Below are 9,068 nucleotides of genomic sequence, written 5' to 3'. Positions count from 1 at the left end.
ATGGTAAGTCTGGAAGAACGTCTTTTCTTTCCAAAGATATTTATTCGTGTGTGTGTGTGTGTGTGTGTGTGTGTGTGTGTGTGTGTGTGTGTGTGTGTGTGTACTCAGGGCAGAGAAGTCATTGTCTCTGGATCTAGAGACAATGAGACTCACTTATTCTTGCTTTGAGCTATTGAATAAAAATTCCAAATCTGGAGTGATGGGTCAGTAGGCAAATGTGCTTGCAGTGCACATGTGAGGCCCTAAGTTAGAATCTTCAGGACCCACTTTACAGTCAGATCTGGATCTAGAACAAATGTAATCCCAGGGAGATGAGAGGCAGAAATGGGAGAATTTCTGTGAAACTTGTGGCCTAGCTAGACTGATAAAGGTAGAAGAAATATAAGCCCTGTCCCAAGCAAAGTGGACAACAAGAACCAAGATGAGTTTGTCATCTGTCCTCCACACGCAGCATGTATCCATATCGACACACGACACACACACACACACACACACACACACACACACACAAACACACACACATGTATACACAGAGACAAGACAAATAAATGAAACAATAATCTATCTAGGTGTCTTTTACTGAACTTGTGGCATTCTGCCAATCAGGGGACAAACATATACACTTGGAGAAGGAACATTGGCAGAGTCACACAATCTAACTGACTACCCGGGATTTCTCCATGGGGATAGAACTTTGTTTCTATATAAAGTCTTTCAGGCTTGTTTCCTTCCACATCCAGTATCCAGTACTATGGAGGCTTCATTGCTGTTCTTTAAACTCCCTGCTATCAGACAAGGCAGCAAGTTTGGCTTTGAAGTCCCAGGAAGCCATGTTGTCAGTTACCTGGGGACCCCATGGAAGTACACCTGAGAGCAGGCATTAGAGACATGGGGATCAGAGGCCACTTCAAAAGCAGCAGGGGCTATTCAGATTCTCTTATTTAAAGGGATTCTGGTGCCAGGAGATGGTGTGCTGTATTCTTCTTTGCTACCTGCTTGAAATGCATTTGTGGTTTAAGCATTCCGAATCCTCATTTGAAATCTCCCGTTTCAGAGAGAAAACTGTTTCTGTTCTCACACAGCATAGCAGCATTTCCCAAAGAGCTATAGAGCATGCCACTGTACCAAGTCTAGCATTTCAGGGGTGGGTTTAGGAGTAGAGAAGGATGGAAGAGAAGAAGGTGGCTTCTCTGCTTCTGCTATGATACAATGATTACCTCGGTGTTGAACTCAGGCTCCCGTGTGTCCTGAAGGGTTAGTGGACATTAAGCGTATATTTGCAGATAGATATGCTGGTTGAAATAACTGCTTCCCCATCCTGTGAGAAAAACCTCCTCCCTTTCCAAGGAGCAAGATTTAGTTGTGGCCACCCTGCCCTGGAGTTTCTCACACAAATGAATTTGGCAACTAAGAAAAGAGACAGGAGGGGGAAAAAAGGAGGAACTCCTGGCTGAGCTTCACTCTGTAAGAAGTGATAAGCAGGGGATGGGAAGGCTTATTAAACTAGAGCATTAAGTTGCAGGTCCAGGAAAACTGAAGACAGCATAATGCACAGTAAGTAGCCTCTCCTTAGAAGACCTTTAAGGACATGGGGGAGGGGGGCTAATCTGTCCCTACGGCTCAATTTTCCTTTCCTTCCTAGAAGTAGAATTCTGTCTTTCTGGGGTTCATGTGATATCTGTATTGTTGTTTCGACTACTATGGCACACGGGTAGATGACAGTGTTCTTTTGGTTTAAAAAGACTGAAAACTGACATGAAGTCTCCTTATTTTTGGATGAGATATGGAGGAAATAACTCCACAGATCCCTCGCACTTGAATTAGACTTCTCAGTTGGAAAAACAAGAGCAGCACAAACAGCCACATTCCCTCCCTGCTTTATTTGCATTGTGGTGCTGTATTCTGTTTCAGAATCAGAAGGGACATGTTTCGCCCAACAGAAATCAAAACACGCTGGGTTAAAAGGAAACAATAGTCATGATTCAGCTCCTACTTTCTATGTAAAAGTTAGACCATATGATAATGTAGTTGTGCTGCATATTCAATTTTGATGTGTAACCTTTGAAATAAATTGGAATATTCTCTCCTTCTACTCTTGGCACGCACTGAGTGATCATAAACAATAATCGCCTAAAGGTCATTCGCTCCATAAGATATGCTTGTCACATGAAGTAAGAAGGATGACTAAAAGATGTGTTTTTCCTTTTTCAGAGACATGCAATTCATTCTTTTTTTCCCTTTTTTCTTTTTTCTTCAAAGCACCAAATAACACACATTTACTTATACATTGTAGATGCCATGAATTTCTGGAAGCTTATTGTTTTTCTATTTGTCTTACATTTTATATAAATTGGCTGATGGGAAGTTGGTAAAGTTTTCTTGAGTATTTGGGAAGGGAGTTCCAGCAAAGACTATTTGCCTATTTCAAAGCAAGTGATTTGGTATGAGCTCCCCTCTCTCCAAATTATTTTATATGAGTAGAATGGTAAAAAGAAGTAAGCAGACTTATTTCACATCTTTTCTCGTACAGAACTTGTTCACTTACAAAATATATTTCGGGAACCTTTTAACAAATCCCAAGGGAGCTTAATGCTGACTAGCTGCAGTAACTTCAGCTCCTCATACAAAAGCAAGAAACTGTGGTTTGTAAAAATTGAGCTCCAGTACTGTCAGTTTTGTTTCTTCTACTTTCAAGAAAAACAGACCAATCAATGCTACGGTACCTACTGATATGTTAGTATAAGTCAATTCCATCTGCTGACAAATAATATAGGCTACTAATCCCCTCACATGGCAGCAACTCAGGCTAGGACTCTCTTGACACATGCCTAGCTATGAGGGTCAGACCTGTGCTTTGTGGACAGTTGTAATACAGTCTGAATGTGTGTGGAAGGGACAGTCAAGACAGCAGTCCACGTACGACCTAGTGGGGAAGGTTCGCCTGTACTGCCAACGGGAAGCCCACACCTTTCAAGTCTCTGCATACTTTAGTTTAAGAATGATCATGGGATATTTTTGAGATGAAACTCATAAATGAAAATTCTTGTCATTTTTTATTCCCCACATTTTTCTGAAAATTGATTTTAAACCATTCAAAATCTCATTGATCGTCTTCCTTCGTGGCATGCCAGATTCTATTTTGATTCTTCAAGTCCTCATAATTGAAGGATGTTTCTTGGGTGTTGAAAGGTCAGCTAAGCAATTCTTGCTACTTCTACTATCATATTAGACATACCCTAAATATTAATTCCACTTCTAAAAATGTGGACAAAGTTATTATTTATCAGTTAGGGAGATCATGAGAAGGTTTTCTTGATTTTGTGACATTAGAATAGAGTTATGAAGCAGGAGTTGACATCAGGTGGGTAAAGTCAGTTGTTACATGCAAATGGGATGAAGTAGTGAGTGAGAGCTTTCCCTTTATGATATTTTTTATCATACATTCTTCAAATATAACATTATCCTCATCATCATCGTTACTATTGATGGCTAGGGATTGAACCCAGGATCTTCCATATGGTAAGCAAGTACTCTATTCCTAGATTATATCCCCAGCCCCTGACATTATCCTCAGCTGGTAAAGTGATTTTCTAGAGGACTTTAGATACTTAGGTGTTGTTTTTGTAATTCATGTTTAAATGTGTATTCTTACTATGGAGGAAACGCTAATATTAGCTAGAACACAGAGTGTTTAAAATTTAAAAAGAATCAGTAGTGGGCTTGGATAAATCTGGCAAGTGATGTTGAACTATGGCTCTCATTGTTTGTCCATCCACCTGTCAGTTGGTGAAAAGACAGAACGTGAATTCAACTGGCCTCTAGCCGGACATGATTTCGGGGGGGGGTGAGCAGCAATGGCTTCTTGTTGGAGCTGTTTCCCACTGAACTGCTTTCTTGGCTAATAAATTAAAACCGGACACAGTCAGAATCCTCACTTTACGTTCATGGATATAAAGGGGCAGTTATATCTCCTATGAACAATTTTTTTAAGAATAACATGTAAGTAGGTAGAAAATGCAGTGTGAAAAGCCAAGATAATCCACTTTAATGTTAAAGATGAACAAACATAGGCAAATATCTTTTGGACAAATCATTGTATTAATGTTATATGCAGGTGGACTGAGTTAAAATTCAGAACTGAATACACTTTAGGAGCTGAAAATACAATTTTCAGCAAATGTGCTTATTTATTTATTTTCCCTTCCCTTTCCTTCTTTGTTAAGCCACGTTACTTGTCTAGCACCTATAGAAATGCATCCAGAAGATGTGACTGGATTTTATGAGTCCTGAAAGAATTTGCATTTATTTTTGTCAAGAGGCTAACTGAAAGCAGGGAGCTTTCTGTGAAATATTCTAATTAATCCAACTCACCATATTTTGTATTCTGAAAATCCCATCAACTCAAATTCAGCTCTTATTTTAAGAAAAAAGGAAAAGAGCAGAAGAGTCCCTGAGGACGAAGGAGGGAGGAATTAAAATGAAAAGGAAGGGAATGGAACAAAAGGGGGCGAGCCAAATGGGCATATTCTGCATAAGCATCTCCTTCTCCAGCACTCCTTCCAGGGACCCCTGACCTCTGCCTTACTGGAGAGCAGATCCTGCTGCCAGAGTACAAAATACTCATCCTGATAACCTAGAAACTTTTATCAAGTCGTCTTCAACTCAGCCAACTTGTGAGCCAGTATCTGCAACCCCTAGCCCCAGTGGCCACGCCCCCTCCACCTCTCATAACTGCCCCCTATCCGAAGGCTGCTCACTGTGGGTTTCTCTACTTGTAAGGGGTATCATTTGCGTCTCAGTAACACAGGCTAGGCCGGCCCATTTGCTAAGACTCTCCACTTGAGAATGTATTGGACAGTCTCTTCCCATGTGTCAGTGTACAGATTAATACTGTAGACATTCATTTCAATTAGCACGCAGCCAGAATGCCAGTTTGGCTGCTTGGAGCAATCAGATTAGAGATGAAGGCACACCTGCCCTTATGTACACTGTATTTAAAAACATATCTTGTAGAGTTTTCTGAATATCTTATCAATCCAAAGGTATGTGTCTACACCATATCCTAAAGTCATCAGCCACATACAGTACATTCTTCCAGTCACTAAAAAAATGTGCTTTTCTTTGCATGTATTTGTGTGTGTGCGTGTGTGTGTGTGTGTGTGTGTGTGTGTGTGTGTGTGTGTGGTGTGTATGTATGCATTCATGAGCTCATGACTATGAATGCCAGGTGCTGATGCTGTGTGTCTCCCCTCATTGTTCTTCCCTTATTATTACAAGGCAGGACTTTTGCTTGCATCTATAACTGACCTATTCTAGAAAGTCTAGCTGGCCAGCTTGCCCCAGAATCCAGAATACCCTGTCTCTACCACTCAAACTCTTGAATGACAGTCTGGGTCCCAAGTCTGCTTGACTTTTATGTAAGTGTATGGGATTTGAATTCTAGTTTTCATGCTTCCAAGGCAACTGCTTTAATAATTGAGCCATCTCTCTAAATCCCAATCTCACTTCAAGTAGTCTTGAAGTGCTATACTTTCTATGGAGGTTTCTCAACAAGTGTGCATTTACATCACACAGATAACTTTGAAACGGGAAGCAACTTCCCACTTTTGCAGTGGAATAAGCCAGATACAATATGAACAATATTCCTGGAGGTTGCAAAGGAGAGGCAGGACACAGTGCATGTGGGTGTTTTCCTTTGTGCATTTAAAATATTAAAACTTTCATCGTTTGAAAATTAAGCTTGCCTACAAAAAGAAATCTGAAAAAATGCACCCTTAAAAGTAAAACCCAAAATGCCTTCTCTTGTAATTTATTTTAAGTTACATGACAAACTTTTAAAAATATTATGCAGGTTAATTGCAGGAAGACTTCAGTTGCCTTAAAGTTGTCTTTGAGAATTTATTAAATCTATGTAAGTACACAATCTTGGGAGGGAACTAGAAGAATGACTGTCTTTCAGCTTGATCTGGATGACAGTATTTGAGTAGCATCATTTATGAATCGCAATCGATATGTTTCGCAGAAGTGAGATTTTGAACACCTTAGGGTTCATAAAAGACCATTTTTACTAGGCATTTCTATGAATAGATTATGTTCTTTTAAATTCTCTAGAATTGAGGATGTTAGAATTAAACTTTTTTAGTTTGTTAATAACTGTGCAGCAGTCAGATTCCAGTCATTTATAACTAAATAGTAAACCTGTCAGCTTAGAATGAGAATGGGGCTCTCAAATAAGACATTTGTGCTGTTAGAACAGGATATAGATTGGTCTTATATTTTTTCTTTAATCTGTCTAAATCAATTAGATGTTTGAATTGTGGTTTTGCATTTCCAGGAAGCTTCATTGCTTTCTATTATCCTCATGACAAAAATAAACAATTCCTTTAGAAATCATAAAGAAAAATGCCTCCCATTGAGTTGATGTTTTATGCTGTTATATGGAAGAACATATGTGTAATAAAAATGAGAAATCATGGATCAAAAAATGATGTTGGAGTCACTTACATAAACAATAGAGAACATTTTGGATGATCTCCAAATATCATTGCTATTGTTTAATTTCAGCCCCTGTTATGCATCTGCCCAGGCTGGTGTCAAAGATAATAATCTCACCAGATAGATGTAAAATGCACAACTAAAATTACACAGCTCCATTATTCTGTTTACATAGAGTGCTAAGCCTTCCTTTTCCAGCTGACTGACCCAATAGAGCATTTCATACATTGAACTCCCTTGCAAATTCAGTAGCCTGATACCTATTTCTTTGTGTATATTAGGGCATTTTCTCCCAACTTAGGCTTACAGTAACTTAGAAAAGGCATTTGTATGTTGGCTTTCTTGTGAATTTGTCCCTTACATCTTGCTCTTTACTTTCACATACAAATTTGGGCTTCTAAAAGGAGGAAGCATGCTACTGGGAGCCACAAAATGACAGTGAAAAGACTTGGCCAGGATCATAGTGCCAAATCCCTAATTGTGAGAAAAAGAGGGAGACAGAGACAACTGTGCATTGTACCTTTCTTCATGGAAATGCTTCCTGTCACTCAGCACATGGTAGAATCCTTAACTACAGGGAGGATTTAGGAAGTTACCCAATCCAGGAGCAAGATTTTCACATGAAATTATTCAAAGGCAATTTTCTTGTGAGATAGTGGTAAGAAGTTGAAAAAAGAAAGAAAGGCGTGGAGGGAGGGAGAGAGTAAGGGAAGGCAGGGAAGGAGGGAGGGAAGAGAGGAAGGAACAAACAAAGGAAGGAAGGAAAGGGAGGGAGGAAGGAATGAAACCTGGAAGGAAACAGGGGTAGGGATAGAAGAGAGGGAGAGAGGAAGAAATGGGGAATACAAAATTCTAACCATAATGTTTTTCACTAGTATATTCTTAAAATGAACACTGATAGATAAACATTGCTCAATTTATGTCTAAAGTAAAGGTAATTGAGAAAAACTATGATTTGTGGGTGGGAAGAAAGATCATATCCTTTTGTTAAGTTCTGGATTGATAGACAAAACTTTTGCCATTTATTTTCTTTGAATGCAAGGCACCACAGTCTAAGTAGACCTGAACAGGATCTGCCTCTCCATCACTGACAGTTAATAATTAAATCAAACATTATATTCGGCAATAGAACATATGCATCAGCTTCTTTCAAATTGCATTTCCTTCCTGTTAGGTCCATTAGCGTAAGCCAGACTGCCTTTAGAAACCCCTTATTGCTGCTGTCTTTCAGCACAGTTCCTGAAATGGATAATGTGGTACATATTATGGGCAATTACACAGAAATCCCCAGTGATCAGGCTTGAGAGTTACAGAATGAAACAGCTGGAATGACAGAGATAGAAGCTACTCGGAAAAAAAGAAATAGTTAAAGAAATAAACTGGCTAAAAAACAAACTAAAAAGACAGTTCTATAAAAACTATTGTTCTTAGAGAAACTGTCTGCACCTACAAATGTCTCTGGGATCCAAGAATAAAACTATCTAAATCTAAACATGTTTTTTATTTAGTGCCAAGTCTTTTAGACCCCTGGTATAGCAACTTGTAACAAGCAGCACCAGTTCTGTGGATTGAAAACAATGATGTTTTTCTTTCCAGTTTGTTAGCGTGATATTTTCATTATTAAGTGCATTGTGAGAAATCCGTTTTTTATTTTATTTTATTTTCATGAAAACATATACTTTACTGAAAGGTGGGTTTCTCCTCACTAAATTAGCATAAGATTTTTATCTTCTATTTTATGTTTGGGCTTCATCGCAGAGTACTTCTGGCATAGGGTTTTTTTTTAATTACATAATATATCTCCCCACTGGGTTTGGATACTGCAGTTGGAGTGTTCTGCCTGAGAAATCCGATGCAAACATTCCATGTATACCTAAGGGACAAGTTTCATTTTTAAAGGGGAAGATGATTTCTCTGATTTCTTTCACAGTTTTAGGCAAGAAAGTAATAATGGGTTTTGATGGTAAAAATGCTACTTCGTTTGGTTGTAAGCAAAGTGCAGTCTTCTGTTATGCCAATGAAGTGCTATGAATTTTTTTCAGCAAAATGACTTTATAACTTGAGAAATAATGGAACAATTTTCACAATAACTACTGGGAAATGAAACAAAAGTGGGTGCAATTTCAAACTTTAAATATAGTTACGAAACTATTTTCAGATTTGTTACTACCGTCATCCCCAGAAATCAGAAGATACTGCCTGCACAATATATGTACGATTTTTAAAGAGCTCTTCTTTCTCCCTCTATAAAGACGCGGATTACATAGTCACATCCAGATTTATGTGGCTGCTTATGGACTTTCAGATGGCTTCAGTAGCCGATATTTATTTCTGCAACACTAAAACGGCAGAGGGAGGAGGAAGCTGGACATAAAACACGCCAGCCAGTTTGATGACACTCACTGTCATTGAATCCCGATTCACTTAAAAGCAGCTGTCTTTTGTTGTTCTTAGTTTCCCTCACCACTCCCCCACCCCAGTGAAAGCTTTATTGTGATGGAGTGGAAGGAGAGGAAAGGTATTAACAAGGCAAGATGTTAAACTCACAAGAAGACTTTGTCTCTTATTATACA

General features: G+C 38.8%; 1 long non-coding RNA gene across 1 annotated transcript in view; it reads left to right on the top strand.

The window, feature by feature from the left end:
* Positions 1-1,332: 1,332 nt before the first annotated feature.
* The window catches only part of LOC121142347, a 71,683-nt gene continuing 63,947 nt past the window's right edge, over positions 1,333-9,068 (top strand). Inside the window, exon 1 of the long non-coding RNA XR_005879339.1 lies at positions 1,333-1,554. This is a non-coding gene — a long non-coding RNA (uncharacterized LOC121142347). The remainder of the gene's footprint in view (positions 1,555-9,068) is intronic.

The sequence above is a fragment of the Mesocricetus auratus genome, unplaced genomic scaffold (assembly GCF_017639785.1).
Source record: "Mesocricetus auratus isolate SY011 unplaced genomic scaffold, BCM_Maur_2.0 Super-Scaffold_100009, whole genome shotgun sequence".
In the NCBI taxonomy this organism is placed as follows: domain Eukaryota; kingdom Metazoa; phylum Chordata; class Mammalia; order Rodentia; family Cricetidae; genus Mesocricetus; species Mesocricetus auratus.
Note: the sequence above shows the minus strand (reverse complement) of the source record. Positions and strands in the feature narration are given on the sequence as shown.